Genomic DNA, 16,579 nt, shown 5'->3' with positions numbered 1-16,579 from the left:
AATAAGATAGACTTTCAATAAAACATAATAAAAAATATGCAGAAGGACAATTCATACTCATCAAAGGAAATATCTACCATGATGACCTGTTACTTCTGAATGTCTATCCCCAAAATGCAAAAGCACCCACATTTTAAAAGAAAAGTTACTAAAGATTAAATCGCACATAGAAAGCTGCACATTAATAGTGAGAGACTTGAACACCCAACTCTCAACAATTGACAGGTTGTCAAAACAAAAACTAAGTAGAGAAATAATGAAACTATGAGAGGATATGAATTAAATGGAACTAACAGATATCTATAGAACATTTCACCCAAACACAAAAAAATTATAGCTTCTTCTCAGTAACTCATGGAATCTTTTGCAAAATTGGTCACAAAGTAAGTCTCAACAGATAGAATACAATTGAAATAACTGTGTATCCTATCAGACCACCATGGATTAAAGCTGAACTTCAGCAACAAAAGAAACATCAGAAAGCCTACATATTCAGGGAAACAGAACAATTCTCTAATTGATGATTACTGGGTAAGGGGAGAAATAAAGAAAGAAATTAAAGACTTTCTAGATTTCAATGAAAAGAAAGATTTCAAGAGAAAAGTAAAGATAGAAAAGAAAAGGAAAGGAAGGGAAAGAAAAGGAAAGAAGGAAAGGAAAGGAAAGGAAAGGAAAGGAAAGGAAAGGAAAGGAAAGGAAAGGAAAGGAAAGAAAAGGAAGCAAACAGGGAAAGCTCCTGTTCTGTCTTCTCCACTCCACCCACACTTAGGTACAGATTGTGCTTCAGGACTTTGGACAAATCCAGGATCACAGGTGAGACCCGAATCACCCTCAAATACCTAACCTAAATGGGACCCCTCAGGAGGCATCAACTACTGCCCCAATACCTGGCATAACTGGGACCTGTTAAAGCACATGTTCTTTCAGGATTGCACCAGAGCCCAGGAGCAGACGCTGGGCACTGGATTTCCCAGGAATTCTAACACAGCCAGTACCAAAGGATAACAAACTCACAGGAAGGACAGGCTCCAGTCAGAGACAGCAAGAGCACCTAACACCAGAGATAACAGGATGACAGGAGGCATGATCAAGAGCATAACAAGCAACAGAAACCAATGCTACTTGGCAACACCAGAACCTAGTTTTACTACAAGAGTAAGCCATGTATCATCCAACACACCTGAAAAGCAAGATTTGGATCAAAAGTCTCATCTCATGATGATGATAGAAGATTTTAAAAAGGTCACAAGTAATTCCCTTGAAAAAATACCAGAGAACATAAATAAACAGGTAGAAGATGTAAAAGAGTATACAAATAAATTCATTAAAGAAATAACAGAAAACACAATGAACAGGTGAGAAAAGGAACAAAACCATCCAAGATCTAAAGATGGAAACAATAAACAAAAAGAAATCACAAAGAAAGACAACCCTGGAAAGGGAAAATCTAGGTAAAAGTCATAGATGTAAGCATGACCAACAGAGTTCAAGAGAAAAAAGAGAATCTCAGGTGTAGAAGATACCATAGAAAACATTGACACAACATTTTAAGAAAACGCAAAATGCATATATCTCCTAACCCAAATTATCCAGGATATAAAGAAAACAAAGAAAAAACAAAATCTAAGAATAATAGAGTGAAGATTCCCAACTCAAAGGGTCAATAAAAATCTTGGACAAAATTACAAAAGAGAACTACTCTAACCTAAAGAAAAAGATGAAAATAAAAATACAAGAGGCCTACACAACGCCAAATAGATGGGACCAGAAAAGATATTCCTTTCATCACATAATAATTAGCACATAAAATGCACAAAACACAAGTCCCATCCAGTTGGATCCAGCACCTGGTCATCTTGGGCGTGGAGTCAGCAGACACCCCCACGGTCCCTAGAGGACTCTCCATGCAATCTTAGGACCACTGGTGAGTGGAACACAACTTCTGTTCCATTCCAATCGGGCGGGACCTGAGACAGCATTGAGGAAGCAGAAAACTGGCCTGACCAGGGTCACAAGTCCCTTCTGGTTGGCGCCAGTACCTGGTCACCTTGTGCTTGGAGTTGGTGGACACCCCCAGGGTCCCTAGAGGACTCTTCACATGATCTTAGGACCACTGACCAGACATCCCCATGTTCCTCAAAGGAGATACCACTTCTAGGCACTGTAACATGCCCAGGATCTGTGACAACAAGATCCCAAAATAAAAGGAGCTTGGTCACACCAATATTTCAGGGTCTCAGGGGAACTTGACTGCCAAGAACTCTGACACACCTAGAATCTCAGGATCACAGGAGCCCACAAGCAAAGGATCACAGAGAAAGCTGGACTCTGAGGAGTCCTGAATCAACTGGGATTTTAGGAAGGACAGGCTCCATACAGATATATTGAGGACAGCAAACACTTGAGATAATCACATGACAGGAGGCAAGCATAAGAACAGAAGCAACAGAAACCAAGGTTACTTGGCATCATCAGAACCAAACTCTCCTACCATAACAAGTACTGGATACACCATCACACCAGAAAAGCAAGACATGGATCTAAAGACACTTCTTATGATGATGATGGAAGAATTTAAGAAGAAAATACAGGAAAACACAGGTAAACAACTAAAAGCCTTTAAATAGGAAACACAAAAATGCCTTAGAGAAGTTACAGGAAAACAATACCAAATAGGTGATGGAATTGAACAAAACCATCCAGGATCTAAAAAGGGAAATAGAAACAATAAAGAAACCCAAAGGGAGAGAACTGTGGAGATAGAAACCCTAGGAAAGAAATCAGGAACCATAGATACAAGCATCAGCAACAGATTACAAGAGATGAAACAGAGAATCTCAGCTGCAGAAGATTCCATAGGGAACATTTACACAACAATCAAAGAAAATGCAAAATGCAAAAAGACCCTAACTCAAAACATCCAGGAAGTCCAGGACACAATGAGAAGACCAAACCTACGGGTAATAGGAGTAGATGAGAATGTAGATTTTCAACTTAAAGGACCAGCAAATATCTTCAACAAAATATTGGAAGAAAACTTCCCAAACCTGAAGAAAGAGATGCCCATGAACATACAAGAAGCCTTCAAAACTCCAAATAGACTGGTCCAGAAAAAAAATTCCTCTGACACATAATAATCAGAACAAAAAATGCACTAAATAAAGACAAAATATTAAAAGGAGCAAAGGAAAAAGGTCAAGTAACATATAAAGGCAAGCATATTAGAATTACTACAGATTTCTCACCAGACACTGTGAAAGCCAGAAGATCCTGAACAGATGTTATATAGACACTAAGAGAAAACAAATGCCAGCCTAGGCTACTATACCCAGCCAAACTCTCACTTACCGTAGATGGAGAAACCAAAGAATACCATGACAAAACCAAATTCACACAATGTCTTTCCATGAATCGAGCCCTTCAAAGGTTAATAACAGAAAAAAAAAAAAAAAAACAATACAAAGACATAAACTATGCCCTAGAAAAAACAAGAAAGTAATCCTCCTTCAACAAACTTAAAAGAAGAAAGCCACAAGAACAGAATGGCAACTCTAACAGCAAAAATAATAGGAAGCAACAATTACTTTTCTTTAATATTTCTTAATATCAATGGACTCAATTTCCCAATAAAAAGACATAGACTAACAGACTGGCTACACAAACAGGACCCAACATTTTGCTGCTTACACGAAACCCATCTCAGGGAAAAAGACAGATACTACTTCAGAGTGAAAGGCTGGAAAACAATTTTCCAAGCAAATGGTCTGAAGAAACAAGCTGGACTAGCCATTCTAATATAAAATAAAAATCGACTTCCAACCAAAAGTTATCAAAAAAAAAAAAAAAAAAACCCACAAGGAGAGGCACTTCATACTCATCAATGTAAAATCGTCCAATAGGAACTCTCAATTGTGAATACCTATGCTCCAAATGCAAGGGCAGCCACATTCATTAAAGAAACTTTAGTAAAGCTCAAAGCTCACATTGTACCTCACACAATAATAGTGGGGGACTTCAACCCCCTACTTTCATCAATGGACAGATCGTGGAAACAGAAACTAAAAACAATGAAACAAACAGAAGTTATGAAACAAATGTATTTAACAGATATCTAAAGAACATTTTATCCTTGAAGAAAAGGATAAACCTTCTTCTCAGCACCTCATGATACCTTCTCCAATATTGACCACATAATTGTTCACAAAACAGGCCTCAACAGATACAAAAATATTGAAATTGTCTCATCCATCCTATCAGATCACCATGGACTAAGGCTGATCTTCAATAACAACATAAATAATAGAAAACCAACATTCATGTGGAAACTGAACAACACTCTCTGCAATGATACCTTGGTCAAGGAAGGAATAAAGAAAGAAATTAAAGACTTTTTAGAGTTTAATGAAAATGGAGGCACAACATACCCAAACTTATGGGACAAAATGAAAGCATTTCTAAGAGGAAAACTCATAGCTCTGAGTGTCTCCAAAAAGAAACTAGAGAGACACTAGCAGATTGACAACACACCTAAAAGCTCTAGAAAAAAAGTAAACAAATTCAACTAAGAGGATTAGACAGCAGGAAATAATCAAACTCAGGGGCGAAATCACCAAGTGGAAACATGAAGAAGTATTCAAAGAATCAACCAAATGGAGAAAATCAACAAGATAGATAAACCCTTAGCCAGACTCACTAGAGGGCACAGAGACAGCATCTTAATTAACAAAATCAGAAATGAAAAGGGAGACATATCAACAGATCCTGAAGAAATCTAAAACACAGTCACATGCTTCTACAGAAGGATATATTGAACAAAACTGGAATACCTGGATGAAATGGACAAATTTCTAGACAGATAACAGGTACCAAAGTTAAATCAGGATGAGATTAATGACCTAAACAGACCTATATCCCCTAAAGAAATAGAAGCAGCTCTTAAAAGTCTCCCAACCAAAAACAGCCCAGGACCATATGGGATTAGTGCAGAGTTCTATTAGACCTTCAAAGAAGATATAATTCCAGTTCTTCTCAAACTATTCCACAAGATAAAAAAAGATGTTACTCTACAAAATTCATTCTATGAAGCCACAATTACTCTGACACCTAAACCACAGAAAGACCCAACAAAGATAGAGAACTTTAGACCAATATCCCTTATGAATATCAATGCAAAAATACTCAATAAAATTCTTGCTAACTGAATCTAAGAATACGTCAAAACAATCATCCATCCTGACCACGTAGGTTTCATTCCAGGGATGCAGGGATGGTTTTATATGAGGAAATCCATCAAAATAATCCTCTATATAAACAAACTCAAAGACAAAAACCACAAGATCATCTCCTTAGATGCTGAGAAATCATTTGACAATATCCATTACCCTTTCATGATAAAAGTCATGGAAAGTTCAGGAATTTGAGGCCCATACCTAAACATGGTAAAAGCAATCTACAGCAAACCAGTAGCCAACATCAAAGTAAATGGTGAGAAGCTGGAAGCAATCCCACTAAAATCAGGGACTAGACAAGGCTGCCTACTTTCTCCCTACCTATTCAACACAGTAATTGAAGTCCTATCCAGAGCAAATTGTTAACAAAAGGAGATCAAGTGGATACAAATTAGAAAGGAAGAAGTCAAAATATCACTATTTGCAGACGATATGATAGTATATATAGGTGACCCTAAAAATTCCACCAGAGAACTCCTAAACCTGATAAACAGCTTCAGTGAAGTAGCTGGATATAAAATTAACTAAAAGTAAGTCAATGGCCTCTCTCTACACAAAGGATAAACAGGCTTAGAAAGAAGTTAGGAAAACAAGACCCTTCAAAATAGTCACAAATAATATAAAATACCTTGATGTGACTCTAACTAAGGACATGAAAGATCTATATGGTAAGAATTTCAAGTCTCTGAAGAAAAAAAAATCAAAGAAGATCTCAGAAGATGGAAAGATCTCCAATGCTCATGGATTGGCAGGATCAATATAGTAAAAATAGCTATCTTGCCAAAAGCAATCTACAGATTTAATGCAATCCCCATCAAAATTCCAACTCAATTCTTCAATGAATTAGAAAGGGCAATCTGCAAATTCATCTGGAATAACAAAAAACCTAGGATAGCAAACTCTTCTCAATGATAAAAGAACATCTGGTGGAACTACCATGCCAGACCTAAAGCTGTACTACAGAGCAATTGTGATAAAACTGCATGGTACTGGTATAGTGACAGACAAATAGACCAATGGAACAGAATTGAAGACCCAGAAATGAACCCACACACCTATGGTCACTTGAACTTTGATAAGGGAGCTAAATCCATCAGTGGAAAAAAAGATAGCATTTTAAAAAAATGGTGCTGGCACAACTGGCGGTTATCATGTAGAAGAATGTGAATAGATCCATTCTTATTTACTTGTACTAAGGTCAAGTCTAAGTGGATCAAGGAACGCCATATAAAATCAGAGACACTGAAAGTAATAGAGTAGAAAGTGGTGAAAAGCCTTGAAAATATGGGCACAGGGGCAAAATTCCTCAGTAGAACAGCAATGGCATGTACTGTAAGATCGAGAATGGACAAATGGGACCTCATAAAATTGCAAAGCTTCTGTAAGGCAAAAGACACTGTCAATAAGACAAAAAGGCCACCAACAGATTGGGAAAGGATCTTTACCAATCCTAAATCAGATAGGGTACTAATATCCAATATATATAAAGAACTCAAGAAGGTGGACCCAGAAAATCAAATAACTCCATTAAAAAATGGGGCTCAGAACTAAACAAAGAATTCTCACCTGAGGAATACCGAATGGCTTAGAAACACCTGAAAAAATGTTCAGCATCCTTAATCATCAAGGAAATGCAAATCAAAACAACCCTGAGATTATACCTCACACCAGTCAGAATGGCTAAGATCAAAAGTTCAGGTGACAGTAGATGCTGGTGAGGATTTGGAGAAAGAGGAACAGTCCTCCATTGTTAGTGGGATTGCAAGCCTGTACAACCACTCTGGGAAACAGTCTGTAGGTTCCTCAGAAAATTGGACATGCTACTACTGGATGATCTAGCAATACCTCTCCTGGGCATATATCCAGAAGATGTTCCAACTGGTAATAAAGACACATGCTCCACTATGTTCATAGCAGCCTCATTTATAATAGCCAGAATCTGGAAAGAACCCAGATGTCCCTCAACAGAGGAATGGATACAGAAAACATGGTATATTTACACAATGGAGTACTACTCAGCTATTAAAAGGAATGAATTAATGAAATTCCTAGGCAAATGGATGGACCTGGAAGTAATCATCCTATGTGAGGTAACCCAATCACAGAAGAACTCACATGATAAGTAGATATTAGCCCAGAAACTTAGAATACCCAAGAAACAAGTTGCAAAACACATGAAACTCAAGATGAACAAAGACCAAAGTGTGGTCACTTAGCCCCTTCCTAGAATTGGGAACAAAACACCCATAGAAGGAGTTACAGAGACAAAATTTGGAGCTGAAACTAAAGTATCGACCATCTAGAGAGTGCCACACACAGGGATCCATCCTATAATCATCCTCCAAAAGCAGACACCATTGTATAAGCCAGCTAGATTTTGCTGAAAGGATCTTGATATAGCTGTCTTTGTGAGGCTATGCTGGTGCCTGGCAAACACAGAAGTGGATGCTCACAGTCAGCTATTGGATGGAACACAGGACCTGCAATGGAGGAGCTAGAGAAAGTACCCAAGAAGCTAAAGGGGTCTTCAAAACTCTAGGTTGAACAACAATATGAACTAACCAGTACCCCCATAACTCGTGTCTCTAGCTGCATATGTAGCAGAGGATGGCCTACTAGACCATAATTGGTAAGAGGCCCCTTGGTCTTGCAAACTTTATATGCCTCAATACAGGGGAACACCAGGGCCATGAAGTAGGAGTTGGTGGGTAGGGGATTGGCAGGGTGGGAGCGTATGGGAGACTTTTGGGATAGCATTTGAAATATAAATGAAGGAAATACCTAGTTAAAAAATAATATCTAATAAAAAATCAATCAATAAATAAGAAAACGGAAAAAATGCACAAAACAAAGAAAAAATTAAAGTGGTAAAGGAAAAAAAATAAACATATAAAGGGAGAATTATATCAAAATTAAACCTGACTTCTCAACACAGACTTTAAAACACAGAAGATCTTGTGAAGATGTCATACAGACCCCAAGAGAACGAAAATGCCAGCACAGGCCACTATACCCAACAAAACTGTCAATTATCATAGATGGAGAAACCAAAATATTCCATGACAAAACCAAATAGTCCTATAATTCTTAAAGAAACAGTCTTAAAGTCACCCAACAAAAAGGCCTAACACTAGTTGTTTTTTCACAGATTTCTACCAGACTTTCAAGGAAGAGTTAATAATAATAATCCTTAAACTATTCCACACAGTAGAAAAATAATGAAAATCACCAAATTTATTCTATGAGGCCACAGTCACCCTGATATCTAAACCACCCAAAGACTCAACAAAGAAAGAATATTTCAGACCATTTCCCCCTATGAACTACAATGTGCAATAAAATACTCAAAAAAAAATAAATAAAAAGCATCCAAGAACACATCAAAGACATCATCCACTATAATCAAGTAAGCTTCAACCCAGAGATACAGGGATGGTTCAATATAAGAAAATCTATCAATAGTCTACCAATGCGAAAAAGAAGTAAACTCCATGATCATCTAATTAGATGTTACAAAAAGCCTTTGAAAAATCCAATACCCTTTCATATTAAAAGTTGTGGAGAAATTGTGTATGCAAGGCACATATATAAACACAGTAAAGGCAATATACAGCAAGCCAATATCTGACATCAAATTTAATGGAGAGAAAGTTAAGTTATTCCACTAAAATCAGGGACAAAACAAGTCTGTTCACTATCTCCCTACCTCTTCAATATTGGACTTGAATTCCTAACTAGAGCAATTAGACACATAAAGGAGATCAATGGAATACAAATTGGAAAGAATGTAGCCAAAATATTGCTATTTGCAGATAATGTGATACTATATATAAGAAATTTGAAAAAGTCTACCAGGGAATTCTTATAGATAGATATAAAATGAACTCAAGGAAATCAGTAGCACATTTTTTAATACAAATGATAAATGGGATGAAAAAGAATTTAGGGAGATAATATGCCTCAAAATCATCAGGGATAATGTAAAAGATCTTGGTGTAACTCCACTCAAAAAGTTGAAAGATGTATATGACAAGAACTTCAAGTCCCTGAAGAAAGATGAAGGATATCAGAAAATGGAAAGATCGCCCACGCTCCTGGATTGGTATGATTATAATAGTGAAAATGGCTATTTCACAGTCTACAGATTCAATGTAATCTCCATCTAAATTGCGACACAATTCTTTACTGATCTTAAAGGACCCATTCTCAATTTCACATGGAAATAAAATCCCACAATAAATTAAAAAAATATTGTTCAATAAAAATATCTAGAAGTATCACTATCCTGACTTCAAGGTATACTACAGATCAAAAGTCATAATGGTATTGGTATCTAAACAGACAGATTTATCAGTGGAATCAAATTAAAGATGCAGAAATAAATCCTCATATTCATGGATACTTGATTTTTGACAAAGAAGCTAAAACCTTACAATGGAAAAAGGAGAGGATCTTCAATAAATGGCGCTGGTCTAACTGGATGCCTCCATTTAGAAGAATGCAAATATATCCATAATAATTACCCTGCACAAAACTCAGTACAAGTGGATCAAATACCTCAACTTTCAACCAATACACTAAATCTAATAGAACAGAAAATGGAGAATAGCCCTGAAATTATTGGTACAGGAGACAACCACTTGAATGGAACACCGATAGCTCAAGCACTAAGATCAGTAACTGTAGCTGTCCAGAAGCCATGGATGAAATGGGTTACCTGAAAGGGAGGCTGGAAATGAAAATGGACAGGGGGATGGAGGGAGGTGAGAGAAGGATGAAGCCAAGACAAAACTTTCTGATCAAGACTCAAAGTTTAATTTTTAGCACTGTAAATATATAGGGAAAGTCCACAGACCCATCCTTTGTTTCAGTTGAATTATGTTGCAAAGCAAGCTCAGCAGGCAGTCTACCTCTGAAGGAAATTGCAGGTGCAGCAAGGGGAAGACTCCACCTATGTGGTTAAGGTCCTACTGTGGCAAACACTTAATGTCTATTTAGTCTATTCAAGGTTGGGGAAGGGCACAATCCCCTTTTTTTTTGTTTTTTTAAAGATGAGCTGCATGTTGGGCACAAGATTTACTTGTTTTCCATAATCCTGTTTAGGTTAAAGAGTGGCTAGGCCATTGTGCCTGCCTTAGGTCATTGTTTATATTGTTCCTTCTTACCCAACATGGAGGACAAACATAGCTTTTTGATGTATGTCTCTTTCTTAGATCGATAGGAGCCAAATAACACTCTTACCCATCTCTGGCTACTGGTCTTCAAATTCTTTCCCATTCAGACCAAAGCCACATATGAATATGAATGCATTCAATGGGTTTCTTCATATAGGTGAGTAACTGTCATGGTGAATAGCTGAGCTTGCTGAAAGCAATCCTGTGTGAAGGTAACCAATCTGTTTAAGATACAAAATCCAAAATTAAAAGCAACAAGATTATAATTAGAAACTAAAGTTGTCTGTGGGAATGTTTCAGGTATTTAATTCAGCTGCTAAATGGCAAAGATCAAACACAAAGTCTGGCCACCAGCTATATGGGGGGTGGCTTTGAGAATTGGTAGAAAGCACTTGCTCTCCAGTAAGAGTGGAGACTAGACTCCAGGTTAACTCAGCTGGCTGAGAGAGATTTTGAGCCATCTTCATCATTGGAATCATAATCACTAGCAGGCTCACGATTTGTGTTCACTAGATGAACCAACCTTTCAGGCAGCCATCAGGTTCCATTTTCTTTTTGTGAAAAAACACAGACAGAACCATGCCCCCATATTAAATACCTGATTAGAATCATACCATATTCCAGTAAGTGGATCCTTCCATTTCCTTTAGGCATACCTATGCCTAGTTGTAGAGTGCCATAGACACTAAGAGGAGAGTTCCTTGGCATCCAAATTTTAAAATTTTAAAATAAAAGAGCACTATTTAAATAATGTGCATGGGTCCCATTTTTTTGTGAGTGAGGATATTGTTTTAAAGTTCTACAATACCTTATCCTTGATAACTATAAAGAGTCTCAGTAATATGTGTCATATTAAATTGTCTACAAAACATCTCAAATGCTTGACTGTAATAACTAGTTCTATTATCCGTTTTAATCTGATTTGGAACACCAATCATAGAAAAATAATGCAGACAATGACTAATTACAGTTTTAGTTTCTTCTCCTTTTAAAGCAGTTGCAACTAGAAAGCCTGAAAAGGTGTCAAGTCACATGTGTATATTTTAGTTTTCTAAAATCAACAAATATGAATGCCATCCATTTGCAATAATTGAATAGGTATAAGTCCTTAAGGATTGACACCATTATGTGGTACAGGCAGAAATTGAGGACAAGTCTATAAAGTTTGATGTGCCATCCCTAGAAATACCAAATTGTTATCTCAAGTTATTACTATTTTGATGATGTAAAAAGTGAAATTTTATAGCCAATTGTTCCTGTGTAAGGCCTACATCCTGCCTGGTATATAAATCTGCTGTGGAATTTCCATAAGTAGTCCATCTAGGAAATCCAGTATGAACTCTTAAATGTTCAAAGGCAGTCCTTCAAAGGGACAGTACTTTCTATAACTTGAGTTGTATTTGCATAAATAATTGCAAAATTAGAGAATTAGCAATATCGAGAAAATGAACAATTTCAAGCAATCTTAATCTATGAATTATTAGCATACAAATTAAAAGCTTGAATTTTTTAAAACATTTTAAGAATAGTGGCTACAGCACATAATTCAATTATTTGTGCTGAAGTTGAGGGAAACTCAAGAGAATAAACATGTGATCCAATCACATAATGAGCTGTTTATAAATATAGTAGATGCAGTCTTTATGGAATAGATGCATAAATTTACAGGAAATACAAAAGCATGCATAGAGGCAAATTGAAACAACTTATCTTTTGGAGAATGATTATCAATTTTGCTGAAAAGGTTTGCTTTGCAATAGGTCAAATATCACTATTCTGCAATAACCAATTTACTTGCTGTCTGAATAAGGAATAAATGTTTCATCAGGTTCTTAAGACGTTTTTTCCAAAATACTTTCATGATTCTATCCTACAATTCTGTATTAACACAACAGCTCCACAATAGGATGTTCAAACTTTACTTGCAGCTGAAGAAAGATGTATTCACATTAATGGTCCCTTTTGCCAAAGAATTGCTGTGAGCACAGGAGTAGCAATAATATAAATAGCCAACAATTGATCTAGAGTCTATATAATGTATCTGTTGTTGGCTAATGCTTCTCTACTTTCCACAAAACTATTCATCCTTCATCAGTTAATTTGTGTCCCTCTTGAGAATATAAAACAGAGGCTTAGTTTTTTTCTGTGGTAAGCTTAAGGTGAGGCCTAACCAATTCATATCTCCTAGAAGCTCTGGAAAATAATTTGAAGTAAATAAATCATCTTTCCTTTCTTGAATTTTCTGTGCCACATTTCTTTTAGGATATAACTGAGGCCCCAAATATTGCAAAAGGTATTGCCTTAGAATCTTTTCTAGAGCAACAACTGTAAAATTTTAAAGCTTGTTGTATAAGAGCAAAGGCTTGCAGTAAAATGCCTTCAGAGAAATCGGCTAATAAAATACACTCCATATAATGAATAATATACACTGAAAGATTCAAAATCCTAACTTCTTGTATTGAAGCTGAGACATTTTTTGTTTAATAATGTGAGGCTATTATCCATTCTTTGAGGCAAAAACTTTCAAATGATATCTCTTCATGAGCTCTTTAAAATTACAAGCTCACTAAAAGCAAACCCTTTACAATCATCATGATGCAAAGGAAGATTATAAAAACACTCTTCCAAATCCATAATAATTCTACATACATTTTCTGGAATGGCAGCTGGAGTAGGAAAGCCAGGCTGCAATGCCTTCATGAGTTCCTAACATTAACCTTTCATAAATCTTATGTTTGAACTTTGTTTTAGATTAATGGAATAACTAATCCCTTGGAGGTGAGTGAGTACATCAGTTGCAGTTTCAATTAATTCTTTAAAACTTTTTTCTTCAATTAGTAATTTAATGTTAGATCTCTTATTAGTAATAGATTGAATACACATCAGCAGAACCAAAGCTACCTTGTCTTCTGTCAGTCTCTACCAAAACAAAAGGAATGCCACACAAGCCTCATCTAAGGCTGCTCTGAGCTTTGCATTAACTCATTTGTTAAAGTATCTTAATCTGGGCCTATTTCCTGAGGCCTGGCCCAATGATAACCCCTCCTGCAGCGAGGACAGATTCCAGGGGAGTGATTCTGCTGCCTGTCTATACCTCTATTTTTTGGGGGGTGGTCTTTCCTAAAATGATTTATGATATTTAAATTTCCTTATCATGTTGGTGCTGTGAAAACATTGTGACACCCTGATTGTATGAGGGTCCAATTTCTGTCTCCAAAAATACTACCAGCTGGTTTTATCAGTCTATCCACAAATTCCTGAAATGGTTCATTTCCCTCTTTGATCCCAAATAAAATCCTACTGAGATCTCCTTTCGAATCTTGGGGGGTTAAATTTGCTTCTACCACTGTATCCAATAAAGCTTGTTTAAAAGGAGCAGCAGGCCCATACTGTGTTACAGCTGTTTTTAGTTTTTTATCACTCTTGCAATCATCTTAATTACAAATATGGGTGAGTTAAAAATCCTGAGCCTGTGATGGAACTGCAAACTGCAGCCAATGGAACACTGGCTGTTTAACTATAATTTTTAAGTTTCTCTGTGACACCAGAGCACAACCACAACTTTGGAAAGCAAAATTCAACCACTAACAAACTACCCAGTCTCTCCAAAATCAAAACCAAGTGTATCACCCCATAATACAAAGTTTTTGGCACCCAGCTCCTGCGCACAATGGTGCAGACTCCAGTACCTCAAAACAACACTGCTCTAAATCCTAGTCTGATTTCCAGGATAAAAATTACATAAAATATTATCCCAATTTAGAAATATCTTTTCTGGTTTGGCTTATGCCACATGTTGTTGTTTAGGATGACTCCAGCCCTGAGTTGCCAGTTTTAAGCTAGCTTTCTATTACCAATGTTACAAATTTTTAATCACACCCAATAACTTATAAGCCAATACTCCATAGATAAGATGTGCAGAACATATTTATACCTTTAAAAACATTCAGAAACAAAAATGAAAGTGGCTATACATGTCTTATATATTTAGACCAAACAAAATTATCTTATCCTTTCTAGCTGTAATTTCAAGAGAAAAGGTATCTGTCATTCACTGAACCCAATAAACACAATTGCTGAGATTTTTCTAGGAACAAAAAGTCATCAGCTTACTTGCCATAGAACTTGAGAAGTTCCTCACCACTTAAAAGCAGCTTTTCTGCATCTGTGATTGACTCCCAGCTACAGTGCCGAGTAACATTAGTTTTTGCTGTACAAATAGAGAGTGCTTACTAAACAAGTTAAACTACATTAAGGTGTGAATAGCCAGCAGATTTCTTTTCACCATGAAACACAGAACAACAATCATTCAAACAATGGAACAAAAACAGACATAAATTGACACTTGGCCAGATTGGTGCACCAAGGGCAGACAATAGACAGAGAGGGGAGAGATCTTGATGTAACCAAGACTAAAGGTATCTCCAGTAGGAACCAGAGAGGAAGCAGGCTCCTGATTTCCTCCTGTCCCTAGGAGAGCTCTGAGATAGCTTATACCTATTTTCCTTTTTTTTTTTTTTTTTTTTTTTTTTTTTTTTTTTTTTTTTTTGCTAATGCATCCCAGACGGAGGACAACTGGTTTTCTGAAACCTATTCTCTCTCTCTCCTCTCTCTCTCTCTCCCTCTCTCTCTCTCTCACATGTCATTTGAATATTTATCATTTCTACTTCTGGGAACCATGCACAGCATAAATCTACTTGAGCAAATAATTTTTCTAACATTTGCCTTCTTGGTTTTTTGTTTTTGTTTATGTGTTTTTTAAACCCTGTTTCTCTCAACTAATGAAGCTCTTAGCTGCAGACAAATGCCTATATAGAATTCTCTCATCCCAATTGTTCTGTCACCCTCTAGGTGAATTTGGAGTCAGGTTGACACCTACTCAACCTAGCCTGTATCTTCCTGCTACAACACCTTTCAAAAACTAAATTTATGTCTAGTCCTAGCATTAATGCTGAATGTTGCTTACCATGCAGGATACTGTAACTTTTTCCACTTTCTGTGGAGCTCCTCCCAAGAAAGTGTTTCTCAGTAGATGCCCCCATTTTCAGACCCCTCACTCAAGTGCCACCTGTAGCTGTCCAGCAGCCATGGATGAATTGGGTTACCTGAAAGGGAGGCTGGAAATGAGAAAGGACAGAGGTGGGGGATGAGAGAAGGATGAAGCCAAGACAAAACTTTCTGATCAAGGCTCAAAGTTTATTTTTTAGTACTGTATTTATATAGGGAGAGCCCACAGACCCATTCTTTGTTTCAGATAGATTATGCTGAAAAGGAAGCTCAGCAGGCAGTCTGCTCCTGTAGGAAATTGCAGGTGTGGCAAGGCTGAAGATTCCTAGGTCAGCATAAGACTCCACCAAGGTGGTTAATGTCACACTGTGGCAAACACTTAATGTCTGTTTAGCATATGCAAGGCCAGGGGAAGGAAATGAACAACTAAAAAAATAGGATCTCATGAAACTGAAAAGCTTATGCAATAAGACAAAACAACAGCCTACATATAGGGATCTTCACAAACCTATATCAGACAGAGGATTAATATCCCAAATATTTAAAAAAAAAACTCAAGAAATTCGATACCAACAATCTAAATAACCCAATTAAAAGTGGGGTACAGAGCTAACAAGAGAATTCTCAATAGAGAAATCTCTAATGGCCAAGAAACAACTAAAGAAATGCTCAACATCCATATTCATCATGGAAATGCAGTACAAAATGACTCTGAGATTCCGTGTTATACTCATCAGAATGGTTAAGATAAAAAACATAAAGGACAGCACATGCTGCTGAGGGTATCAAGCAATGGGAATACATCTCCATTACTGGTGGAAATGCAAACTTGTACAACCACTTTGGAACTCAATTTTGCAGTTTCTCAGAAAACTTGGAATTGTTCTAACTCAAAACCTAGCTATACCACTCCTGAGTATATACCCAAAAGATATTCTACCATCTTAAAGAACTCTTGCTCCACAATGTTCATAGTAGCTTTATTCATCATAGCCAGAATATGGAAACAACCTAGATGTCCTTCAACTGAAGAATGGACAAAAATAGTATGTGGTGCACTTACACAATGGAATGTAACTAAACTATTAAAAACAAGAACATTGTGAATTATGCAGGAAAATAGATGGAAGTAGAAACTACCTTTCTATTTATTTCATGTGTTTTCTTGAG

At 36.7% G+C, this 16,579-nt stretch overlaps 1 long non-coding RNA gene across 1 annotated transcript in view; it reads right to left on the bottom strand.

Annotated features, from left to right (window-relative positions):
- Nucleotides 1–15,515, bottom strand: part of Gm40508 — a 28,065-nt gene extending 12,550 nt beyond the window's left edge. Inside the window, exons 1-2 of the long non-coding RNA XR_870519.1 lie at nt 15,369–15,515; nt 10,470–10,623 (exon numbers count right to left, since the gene is read on the bottom strand). This is a non-coding gene — a long non-coding RNA (predicted gene, 40508). The remainder of the gene's footprint in view (nt 1–10,469; nt 10,624–15,368) is intronic.
- Nucleotides 15,516–16,579: the final 1,064 nt, after the last annotated feature.

The sequence above is a fragment of the Mus musculus genome, chromosome 9 (assembly GCF_000001635.26).
Source record: "Mus musculus strain C57BL/6J chromosome 9, GRCm38.p6 C57BL/6J".
NCBI lineage: Eukaryota > Metazoa > Chordata > Mammalia > Rodentia > Muridae > Mus > Mus musculus.
Note: the sequence above shows the minus strand (reverse complement) of the source record. Positions and strands in the feature narration are given on the sequence as shown.